Below are 12889 nucleotides of genomic sequence, written 5' to 3'. Positions count from 1 at the left end.
AGCTTTCAATACAATGAGCAGGCACCAGTGTGATGGGAGATGCTTTCACCAGCTAAGCCACAGCGCCACGTTAAAAGCCAGATTTGTCGTCCATATGTGCAATGTCTGAACCACTTGACCACAGGAATTCGAAAACGCGTTTTCTGTATTAGCGTTGCTCAGTATGAATGGCAATCAAACTCTGCTTGTGCAAAAACAGACATTTCAATGCTGAGCATGCCCCACTGAAAAGGCACAGAAAAAGACAGTATCCTCTTGCATTGGCATCCAACAGATATTTTCATCTGTTTAAACTGACAGAATAAAGAGGATGTGTTCATCTCCTCTCGCGTCTCATTAACCACGTTAATACACACGCAGGGATTTTCAAACCAAGATGAACAGGCTCATTGTTGTGATTGACAGCAGTGGTGTGTGAGTCATTGCGAACAGTGAGGAATAAATAGCACTGACACTGAGCCTTGCACCATCAGCTCCACACTCACATCTTGTGTCATGTCTCCTCGGCATCAGTGCATTTGACTTTAATTATTCTATCCTGCACCTGTCCTCAAATTATTCCCGACCGCTTGCAGTCGAATTAGTAAATGCACTTATTCGAAATGCATTTCTGGGACAATGAGATAAGATTCACTGCCCATCCCTAATTATCTCAAAGATGTAGGGGACGAGTTACTTTTGTCAACTCCTCAAAGACGCCACTCCTGACGCCACCTTGTCAATGTAACTCACCCAGGGAAGAGCAAACTGACGCCACTCAGTCAGTGTTACTCATCCAGGGAAGGGCAGACTGACCCCACACTCTCAGTGTAACTCAGCAGACTGATCCCACACTGTCAATATAAGTCATTCTCTGAAGAGCAGTCTGACCCCACTCTATAAATATAATTCCCTCAGGGAAGAGCAGACTGATCCCATTCTGTCTATGGCACTCACCCAATGAACGAACACTAAACCCACTCTACCAATGTAACTCGCCAGGGAGGACCAGACGGAAGCCAGACTGTCAACATAAATTATCGAGGGAGGCGAATACTGACCCCGCTCTTTCTATTTCACTCAGCAGGGAAGAGCAGACTGTTACCACTCTGTGAAAGAAATTCGCCCAGGGAAGGGCAGACTGACCCTACTGTATCTGCGTGACTGACACAGGTAAGAGCAACTAACCCAACTCTGTCAACGTATCTCCCTCAGGGAAGAAGACGCTGACCCATCTCTGGCCATGTAGCTCACCCAGGAAACAGCAGATTAACCCTACACTGTCTATTTAAGTTCACAAAAATCCTCTGAAGTACGTCCTATCCAGACACTCCTATTACAGAGACATCACTGCCTCTGTCACCGTGTGCGTTTAATGGCGATTCCAAATAACCTGCAAATGTTTAGAATGTGGCAGCAAACCAGAGCAACCACAAAGAAATTGGGCAAATGTGCAAACTTCCATCAGGCTGTCACCGAAGCTTGGAATGGATACCAAACCCGACAGCAGTCGTGATTATAAAATGGTAGAACAGAAACCTAGCAAAAAGAATTGCGACCCTGTGTGTTGCAACGATGCTGAGAATTAATTAAGCCCCCTTACTGTAGTTAATTTCCATTTTCATCACTGCCAACTTTCTTCAAAGCAAAGCACGCACTTGCTTTTTTCAGAGTTCCTATATCCCGCTTTCATCGCGCTTTTTACCGAATCATATTTCTGACTTTACAAACTACGTCAAACAACTGCAGAATGAGTTTTGTTCCATTCTCCACTGATGTTGATGCTAGTAATCCGGCATATTCAAGTAGGACTTGATGCACTTGCGGGTGGTGTATTCGCGGTATTTTGGCTTCTTTTTTTCATTTTCGGTCTACTATTTCGAGTTCATTGCGCAGACTTCTGAAGAAGACTTTTTGGAGTCGAAATGGTAACTGTGTTTTCTCTCGCAAGACAGACGTAGCTTTATTTCTGTTCTCTTATAAATTGATCTTCTTCTGATCTTTGCAAGTGAAATAGGGTGCATTACTATTGCTCGGTTTTAGTTTCAAAATCAAGAGAAACATGAAGGAGAGAATATCAAAGAACACAAAGTTCTCAGTTGTTAAGATAATGTTTGCAGCAATGGTGGACATGAAGGTCAACTTAAGATAACGGTTCAAGAACATTTAGTCTGTGGAAGTGGTATGTGACTTTAGTTCCAAATATATGTTTCTGTTCTTCCAGTACATCTTTTTGACTCCCAGAAAATATTGATTGTTTTCTGTATTCACTTTGTTTCGCGACATCTGTCTTCTGGTCCACCAGGGACAACTTGAATTTGCGTCTGCATTGGATAAGATTTCGCTCTTTCTTTCGAGAAGCAAACCTGTGTATTATGTAACACTTATCATGCTGATGGCGAAGAAGTTCAAAATGAATTACGGTTTATGGATCGTGAGCAAGAATGAAGTGATCCACTTGCGAACAGATGTCACCACGCCCTATTCCTACATCGGGCCTGAACGGTCCATTGGCAGAGTCTGCAGACAGGAAATGTCTAAGTGACTAGTCCTTTGTTCAGTTTGATTTGATACCAATGGTAGTGCTGTTTTGGTGCAGAAATGTGCCAACATCTCTGACGTTAGAGTCAAAATTTAAGTCACATCTACTCCATGGAGTGTCTTCGCATATCGGAACATGCTGACATGGAAACATCTAACTCTGACAGCAAAGGTTTTTTCATTAAACTGGGAGTATGTTTAACTAAGCAATTCAGACAGCCAGGATGAATAATTGGCATTTGGTTCTTCAAGCTGAGCTCTCCACACCAACTGCTCCAACGAAGCCCGTGGATAAGTTCCCCATCGATTATTTTGGTCAATTTTAGCCTCAACAACAACCTATTGTTCTGAACAATGCTACACCACAAGCAGAGGGCTAAGTCTGATTTTCATCGTTAATTTTCAATTTCAGTTCTTAATGCACAGTTTCTTACGAATGTGGACAGCAGAAGACCGTTAACATTCCATTTCTAATATTTCCAGAAAATTCTACTCCGCTGATATCGCCTTGCCTTTTCACATCGCAGGCCAGGAACCTGGATCAGTCGAGTTCCTTTCCACACATGGAGTTGCTTTTTTCTAATTCGTTGACTGCTGATATAATAGATTATTGGCCTTGAGAGTCAGCTGTAAATTAGGTTGAACTTTCTCAGCTTGACTTTCAACTGATCCTAAAAAAAAATTCATCACCTGCAGCTAAGTGTATTGCATTGCTTCTTGTTTTGCTGAATTCCACACCCCGAACATCCAAATTTCACGACAGTTCGACAAATGTGTTGAAACTGATTCGTGTTGGAAGTTGGTGGCTTTTTGTGTCTCGACATATAATTTATTCAATTAGATGACTGTGTCAGTCTTGAAATTACTTCGGATTCTTCACAGTTGAAAATTTACTTTCGATTGAATGCAAAGCTCAAGCTCCACGAAATCCAAATCCTGCAAAGGAATTAATGACTTTTAAAAGATTCAACGCTGTGAACAGGATTCGTAGCTGTGCAGGAAGACCCCATTGGATTTCAAATCCAACGCCTTAACCTCTCGGCCATCACAGCTGCAGCAAGGATGGCAATTTTCACAGTAAAACAACTGAATTCATTTGTTGGAAGAACAAATTGTCAAGACCCAAAATTTCGCCAAATCCTTTGCAGAGACCCAGACGAACGTTACCTTAGCAGATTGACAGGCTTTCACCGCAAACTAGATTCTGACACAGCTGAAGTTGTGGGAATGATTCTTCGTCGAATTATAGAATCACGGATGTACACCACGAAGAGAGGATCATTGTCTCACTGCGTCCGATCGATTTTGACTCAATTGCTCATCATCTGGTGCCAAATTAGATATGCTATTGTGTTTTAATATTCATCGAAATATGGTATTAGAAAAATTGATGCTAAGTCCATAAACACTAGCTACATTAGTAAAAAAAAAATCGAAATTAGAAAGAATGCAGAACCAATTTACAGAAATGGATCCAGCAACTTATCTGTAAGTTCTGACATCAGGTAATGAACTTGTGAGCACAAGAGAGGAAGATTAACCGAAGATTTGGAACTTGAAATCGTCTTGACGGAATTATTTGCAAAGTTTTTGCGGTTGTTCTCGAGTCATCAAGTCATTGAACAATACAACACGGAAAGTGGCCCTTCTTTCCAACTTGACCATGGTGACAGATATCCTAAGTTAATAGGTCCCATTTGCCAACATTTGGCTCACATCCCTCTAAAACTTGTTACTCATATATCCATCCAGATGCCATTCAATGTTACAGTTGCATCAGACTCCACCAATTTCTCTGGCATCTCATTTTGGACACGTCTGAAAAAGTTGCCCCTGACATCCCTTTTAAATCCTTACCCACTAATTTAAAACCGATGTTTTCTAAATTTTGACTTCCTCACCTGCCGGAAAACACCGTGACGAGTCAACCTATCCATGTCCCTCATGATCTAATAAATAGCAATGATTTGACTTTATCATACTTGTCAGGAAGGAAATGTGTGGAGATTATTTGTCGAAGGTATGAAGTAGAAAGTCTTATGTACAGATTTTTAGAAATGCATCTTGGAGAAGTTTTTAATAAGTCATTGAAGTCTAGTAGCAGTTGTAGAAGTCTGTTGTGAGAGCTGCAGAAGGATTTCAGGGCACGAGAACGAAGCATTATTTCCAATGTATGGTGGCTCAGTTCGACCGCACTTGGACTACAGTATGAGGAATTATAATCCTCAATTTAGGAAAGATACTAATGCCATATGAGGAATACCACGAATGGTGATTAGCCTTGATATCATGGATGAACGTTAGTCCTCTGAATTGAAATTGGGCAAATCCCGCCTTTTCTTAACAGTTTCAAAACAAGAGAGGTAATCTCATTGAGAGTTGCAAAATATTTGAAGAGATAAACAAGGTGGTGCAATTAAATTTTGTTCCCTCATTGGTGAATCTAGAATCAGGAGAGGACAATATTAAAATGAAGCATTGTGATTTATGACCAGGATGAAAACTATTGATTTTTGTCTTAGCCTTGAGAAGTCTCACTATTCAGCACTACAGTGAGCCTTGGATATTTGGTCTTTGAATGCATCACTATCGGCCTGACCAGCCGACACTTACTGCATCACTATAGACCTGACCCCTCACACTTACCACCTTAATATCAGCGTGAACCCCTCAAACTTACTGCATCACTATCCATCTGGCGCCCTCACATTTACTGCGCCACTTTCACTTCGAGACGCTCATTTTGACTGCGTCACTATCAGACTGACTGCCAAGCACTTACTTTGTCACTATCGGTCATGCCCTTACACTTCCTATGTTACTATCACCCTGACTCCTTACACTTACTGTGTCACTATCAGCCTGAATCCATCACACTTATTATGTAAGTATCAGACTGACGGCTCACACTTACCGTGTCACTGCAACACTGCCTCCTCAAACTTACTATTTCACTATCACCTTGACCCTCTCACATTTACTGCGTCACAATCACACTGACCACCTCACAACTACTGCTTCACTATGAGCTTCAACACTCACACTTACAGCGTCACTACCTGCCTGACTCACTCACACTTATCACCTTACAATCAGCATTACTCTCTCAAATTTATTTCATCATTATTAGGCTGAGGCACTCACACTGACAGCGTCACTAACAGCCTGACCCCCTCATGCTTTCTGCGTTGGTATCTCTCTGATTCCCTCAGAATTACTGCGTCACAATCACTCTGACCGCCTCATACTTAATGCGTCACTATCCCTCTGGCACCCTCATACTTCCTGCATCACTCACACCCTGACACATGCGCACCTACTGCATCCCTATCAGCGAAACCCCACTCACTAACGGCGTCACTCTCTCTCTCACCTGCTCAGACTTGATGCGTCACCATCACCTTGACACTCTCTCACTTAGTGCATCAATATCAGCCTGACCCCCTCACGCTTACTGCATCACTACCAGCCTGATCCCTTCAAATGTACTATGTCACTATCAGACTGACCCACTCATACTTACAGCATCACCATCACCTTGACCCCCCAAAACTTAGTGCGTCCGGATCACCCTGAACCTTTCACTCTTCATGCGTCACCTTCAACCACACCCTGCACACTATCACTCTGACGTCCTCATACTTGATGCATCACTATAACTCTCTCCCACTCACACCGTGTATATCACTATCACCCTGACAACTCATACTCACTGCACCACTATTATCCTGACTCCATCACAATTAGTATATCATTATCAGCCTGACCCCTTACACTTACTGTGTCACTATCAAACTGTCCCCTCACATTTCCTATGTCACTCTCAATCTGACACCTTCAAAGTGTCTGTGTCACTGTCACCTTGAACACGTCACACTTACCGCATTGGTGTCTACCTGAAACCTCACACTTATGGCGTCACTATCATCCTGAGCGGCTCACACTTACTGCGTCACTAGCACACCAATGCTCTCACCTTTACTGCGTCACTATCGGCCTGACACCTCACACGTACAGCATCACTATTAGCCTGACCCGCACACACGTTTTGCGTCACTACTACCCTGATCCCCTCACAATTGCTGTGTCGCTATCAGCCTGAGCCCCTCATTATCACGCTGACCAAGCTCACAATTACAGCATCACTATCAACCTGACCACCTCACACTTTCTCTGCCATTATCACCCTGACCCCCTCACACGTAATGCGTCACTGTCACACTGAGACACTCACATTTTCTGCGTCGTTATCAGCCAGACCCGCCGGCACACAGCGTCACTATCAACCTGGCCCCTCACACTTGCATGCCTCAATATCAGCGTGAACCCCTCGCACTTACTGCATCACTGTCCATCTGCCATCCTCACACTTACTCCACCAGTTTCACCGTGACATCCTCATTTTTACTGCGTCACTATCAACCTGACAGCCACACAAATATTGCGTCACTATCAGTGACGCCCTCGCACTTCCTATGTTAATATCACCTTCACTCCTAAAACCTACTGCGTCACTATCAGCCTGCCTCCATCACACTTTTTGTGTCAGTATCAGACTGAAGCCTCACACTTACCATGTTACTAAAACTCTGCCCCATCACACTGACTGTGTCACTATCAGCCTGACCCCTCAGACGTACTGTGTCACTATCACCCTGACCCACTCATACTTTTTGTATCAGTTTCAGTCTGACGCCTCGCACTGATTGTTTAACTAAAACTCTCCCCCTCACACTGACTGTGTCACTATCAGCCTGACCCCTTTATACTTACTGCGTCGCTCTCACTCTAATCCTCTCTCATTTCATGCGTCACTCTCACCCTGACATCCTCACGTTTACTGCGTCACTATCACCCTGACCAACTCACACAATCTTTGCCATTTTCACCTTGCCGGCCTTAGTTTTACTGCGTCACCATGAGCCTAACCGCCACACACTTATTGCGTCACTTTCAATCACGCCCTCACACTTCCCATGTTACTATCACCCTGAATCCTTACACTTATTGTGTCACTATCAGTCTGACCCCTCACACGTTCTGTGTCACTATCAGCCGGACTCCATCACATTTATTGTGTCATTATCAGACTGACGCCTCACTCTTATCTTGTCGCTAAAACACTGCTCCGTCACATTGACTGTGTCACTATCAGCCTGACAACCTCACACTTACTGCTTCACTATCGCAATGCCCCTCTCTCACTTACGACGTCATTTACACCCTGACACCCCACACTTGCTGCGGCACTATCACACTGAGGGCCTTACACTTAGTGTCACTGTCATCCTGATCCCTTACACTTACTGCGTCACTATCACACTGGTATCTCACACCCACTGTGTCACTATTATCCTGAGCCACTTACACCTATTGCGTCACTAACACTTTGACCCCAACACACTAACTGCATCAATATCAGCCTGACCATCTCACACATACTGCGCCACTACAAGGCTGACTCCCTCACATATACTGCGTCACAATCAGACTTACCCACTCATGCTTACTGCGTCACTATCACCCTGACTCCCCAATCTTACTGCGTCAAGATCATTGTGCCCCAATACACTTACAGCGTAACTATCATGCTGACAACGTCACACTTACTGCGTCAAGATCAGCCTGATCCCCTCAAACTAATGCGTCACTATCAGCTTCACATTTACTGCGTCACTTTAGCACTACCCCTGCACTCTTACTGCATCCCTATCCACCTTACCACAACGCATTTACTTCATCACTATCAGCCTGAGACACTCACACTTACAGCTTTACTACAACCTGGCCCTGTGAGAGCATCTACATCATTGTTACCCTGACCCCTTGCCCATACTGCGTCACTATAAGCCTGGCCCCTCAAATGTTCTGCGTCACTATCACACTGACATTTCACACTCACTGCGTCACTATCACCCTGACCCCTCACAATTACTTCATCACTACAACCTGACCCCCTGAAAGCATCTGCGTCACTGTCACCCTGTCACCATCACAAATGACACATTCACACAGTCTGCCTCACTGCCATCCTGACATCTCACACTCACTGCATCACTACCATCCTCCCCCTCATACTGACATGTCACTATCATCCAGAGCCGCTCACACTTATTGCGTTCCTGTCACTCTGCTCCCAACACACTTACTGCGTCACTATCAGCCTGACACTCGCACACGTCCAGCATCACTATCAGCCTGACCCCTCACAATTTCACCGTGTCCATCAGTCTGACTCCTCACATTTCCTTCATCACTATCACCCTGTCACTTAACATTTACTGGCCAGTATTAGCCTGACGTCCTCAACCTACTGCATCATTATCAGCCTGAACACTCACACTTATTCCGTTACCATTACGCTGACCCCCTCACACTCACTGCGTCACTATCATCCTGTCCCCTCTCACTTCCTGCATTAGGATCACTCTGACTCACGGACACTTACTGCATCACTATCAGCCTGACGCCTCACACATACTGTGACACTATCTGCCTGACCCCATCACACTTGCTGCATCTCTATTAGCCTGACCCCCACACACTTTCTGCTTCACTATCAGACTGACACCTCACACTTACTATGTCACTATTCCACTAACACCTCACTTTTATTGGCCACTATTAGCCTGACGCTCTCAACTTACTGTGTCACTACCAGCCTGAACGCACACACTTACTCCCTCACTATCACCCTGACTGTCTCACCCTCACTGCGTCAGTCTCTGCCTGACCCCATCTCACTTACTGCATCACTATCACCCTGTCCCCTCCCACTTTATGCGTCAGGATCAGCCTGACACAGTAACGCTTACTGCATCACTATCAGCCTGATCTCCTTCCAATTACTGCGTCACTATCAGCCTGACCACTCACTCTTACTGCGTCACTGTCACACTGACCCCTCACACGAAGTGCTTCACTATCGCCTGACCACCTCACACTTACTGCGTCACTATCGGTCTGATCCCTCAGACTTACTGCATCACTATCACTCTGACCCCCCTCACTGCGCAACTATCGGCCTGATCCACTCACACAGTCTGCGTCACTATCACGCTGACACCTCACCCTCATTGTGTCACTATCATCCTCACTCCATCACACTTATTGAGTCACTGTCAGCCTGAACCCCTGGAATGGAAAATTATCATTTATTGGGAAATCTGTGAAACCATGGTTGAAACAAAGAACTATAGTCCTAACTTTGCAAAAAGACAGAGAAAATGTAAAGTTCAAACTAATTTACAGCTGACTCTCAAGGCCAATAATCTATTATATCAGCAGTCAATTAATTAGAAAAAGCAACTCCATGTGTGGAAAGGAACTCGACTGATCCAGGTTCCTGGCTTGAGGTGTGATAAAGCAAGGCGATATATAGTATAAAGGGAATATGTGAAAACCGTCAGGCGTCCTTTGTATGAGGCGTCTTGCAAATGTGTCGGGTCCACTCTGCAAATTTCAAAAATAAACTTTTTCTTTGCTCTTGGGAGCATTTGCGTCGAGTCGATTGAAATTCCACGGCAGTAAACTAGGGGGCTAGCCTGGGACCCTGCGACTGGGTAAGATTTTGAAGATTCCCAGAAGGTGAACGCGCCACTGCCTTGAAGGTCTTTCACTTCATCTCGAGTGCTGAATTGGCCCCTTTGCGTGAGAGGACTGGGGATAAGTGGATCGCCCCAGAGTCGCGTTCTGAATCGAATCGGGTCGGGGTAAGAGTTGTGGCTAAAGTAATCCGACATAGAGACTCGTTTGAAGAGAATAAATGAACCAGGAAGAGGCGCCAGTGAACTCTCGCGCGGTATTCGAGTAAAATTCAAGGGAAAGGATTGCCGTCTCTAGAGAGTTTAAGGGACAGCAAGATTAACGGTGGTTTGAGACTTGGAGCCACCATGGGCAGCGTTGGAGTCGCCAAAGCTGTACCGGTTACGTGGGTTCTTGGTTTGTGAAAACCAAGGCAATGAGGCGGTAGCGCCCAATGAGAGGGGACCTCCGGAGGTAAAAGCAAGTTATATTGGCAAAGAGAAGATTATGGTATCGTGAGAGAGAGAGAGAGATAGACAGATATACAGACAGAGAGATAGACAGAGAGAGATGAACACTTTTCCAATATCCATGAAAATCGGCTCCAGCAAGAGCGAGCAAAAAGAGGGTCGACAGACAACTCGGAATGGTCAAGAAAAAATACAATATATTTTTTAAATAATTATGGCCCAGTTTCTGTAAAGCAGTTAAAAATGTAAATCAAGGAATATGTTTTTCTGGAGGAAGGAAATTTTAGTAACATGCAGTTGCAAATGTTGAGGTCACCGTTGGAGGAGAGAGAGAAGGAGAAACGGAAGGGTAAAATAGAACCTGTGAATTGGAGTGCTTATAAAATGATGAAGGCTGAGCCTGATTTCAGGGAAAGAAAATCTCGAATAAAAGATACATCAAGTACAGGTACAAACACCAGCGCACATGCACACACACACACGGAAAACAACTTAATGAAGCTGTACAGTGTCTTAAGACTGGCTCAGATCCTGACCTTAATGGGTGCCCTCGAAGAGCTACAGCCCCTCTATGAGATCCACTTCGCGAAGATTCCAAGTCAATGGTCGCCGCCTCAGGGTCTGCTGAATCACCAATAGCATATCGTACCCACAATCAATTGAAGCAAGAATCCCTAAAGAAGTCGAGACAATGTCCCAGTACCTTAAGCACCTCACGAAAGTCGATAACGTTTACTGTGGACTGATACCACCCAAGGACATAACGACGGCAGAGATCACACCGTATGAGGCACACCTGAGGAGCAGCTTCATCAATGGAATGAAGTACGAAACAACAAAATAGGTAACAATATCCGTGTATTACCCGGGACACGGGAAAGCTGAATTAGATAGAACAATACGTGATGCATGCTGAAAAATTGCTGGCTCAAGAGAACCATAACCGGAAATTAAAGATGGAACAGCAATCAAATAAACCTAAGCTCATTATGATTCAAATGATCGTTCAGCCGTTGGAGTGAGGAACTGCGGGAAAAGAGAGAGGCACAGGTGGAGTTCGCAAAAGAGGAAGGGATCGCGGAAGTGCGCTTGCAGAGATAGATCTGGCTGGTGCTTTGTTTGCGGAGCAATGACCACTGGTCGAGACAGTGCCCGCACAGACAGCCTCAATCGGTCCTGGAGGCTGGACAGCATGGTGACTGACAGGGGACGACTGAGGTCGAGGTGGGCAGGCCGCAAGGTACAGGTAACCCTCTTTCCTTTGTACTTGGCAACGAAGAATCCCTTATGCTAATCTCTTCTACTAACCTAACGGGCACTGAGATGTGTCCCAACTCTATATTGAACATGAGATTGCGAAGTGTGGACAATATGTTCAATATAAAAATGATATGTATATGTCGATGCCTACCTCTATGTTATATGTGGAAGGTACACCAGTTACCTTTTTGGTAGATACCTGGCCAGCACATTCACTCCTCAAATCAAGACAGTTCAGAGAAGTGACGCCAATAAAGATGAGTGGAATGTTCCTGAACTCAATGGAGGCATCAGGCGTCGTGATATGAAAGAGTTTTACCGCACCCATATTGTGTGAAATCAGTAATGTGTATACATTCTAATTCTCAATCTTGTTAGCGGAATTCTGTCCTTTACATTTGATGGCTCGGGATCTCATAGTGAGACTGGGGTTGTATTTGCTCAGTACTCCGACGGGCTTGCAGATAATTCAAAGGGAAGATTCACAAGTGTAAACTGCAAAATACAACCCACGAGCCCTGGTGTATGTCTATGAGTGGCGATTAAGCCAGAGAGCAATGAGTTCATTGAGCAATTCACTCGCCCTGGAAGCAGGTAACCATGTTAATCCTATTAACACCGATTTTCTTTGCGGGAATATGCTGCACCGCACAGCACACATACATCACGATGGCCCTGAGGAACCATAAGAGAAGTATTGGTTCAGGAGATTGGTTAAACCAGGTCAATTGTTATTGTGCGAATTTTATTGAAGGGATGGCAGATGTGCAGTCAGTGTGAACTTATGTCAAGTACCTGTGACGGCAAGTAAACTCTATATTTTTGATGTGGAAGGCTACGCTCCTCGCTTGTCACTGGCGAAGGTGTCCTGTGACTGTTGGCAGGATTTGGGGCCACGGGTACTGAAGGCATAAAGAACGAAATGTTGGGTGTTTTGGGACGATGTGGGTATGTGGTTCAATGCAGATGTGCGGACATATAGGAAGAAATTAATTTGTCCAACTCAGGCAATGGAACAGTCGAGGTAACCCCCGCGAGCCCTGAAGAGCCTAGAAGGCTGGCCTGGCGTTTCCCTAAGATAAATTCTCAGACCCAAGATTAATAACGGTCCCTAC

At 44.8% G+C, this 12889-nt stretch overlaps 1 non-coding gene across 1 annotated transcript; it reads right to left on the bottom strand.

Moving 5' to 3' along the window:
* Window positions 1–3490: 3490 nt before the first annotated feature.
* Window positions 3491–3572, bottom strand: trnas-uga (transfer RNA serine (anticodon UGA)). Its single transcript has one exon. It is a non-coding gene; the product is annotated as a tRNA-Ser (tRNA).
* Window positions 3573–12889: the final 9317 nt, after the last annotated feature.

Source organism: Chiloscyllium plagiosum, unplaced genomic scaffold (assembly GCF_037043375.1).
Source record: "Chiloscyllium plagiosum isolate Xiang-an unplaced genomic scaffold, Cpla_swu_hap1 HiC_scaffold_39, whole genome shotgun sequence".
Classification (NCBI taxonomy): Eukaryota; Metazoa; Chordata; class Chondrichthyes; order Orectolobiformes; family Hemiscylliidae; genus Chiloscyllium; species Chiloscyllium plagiosum.
The sequence above is the reverse complement of the archived record's forward strand: the minus strand, read 5'-3'. Positions and strand labels throughout refer to the sequence as shown.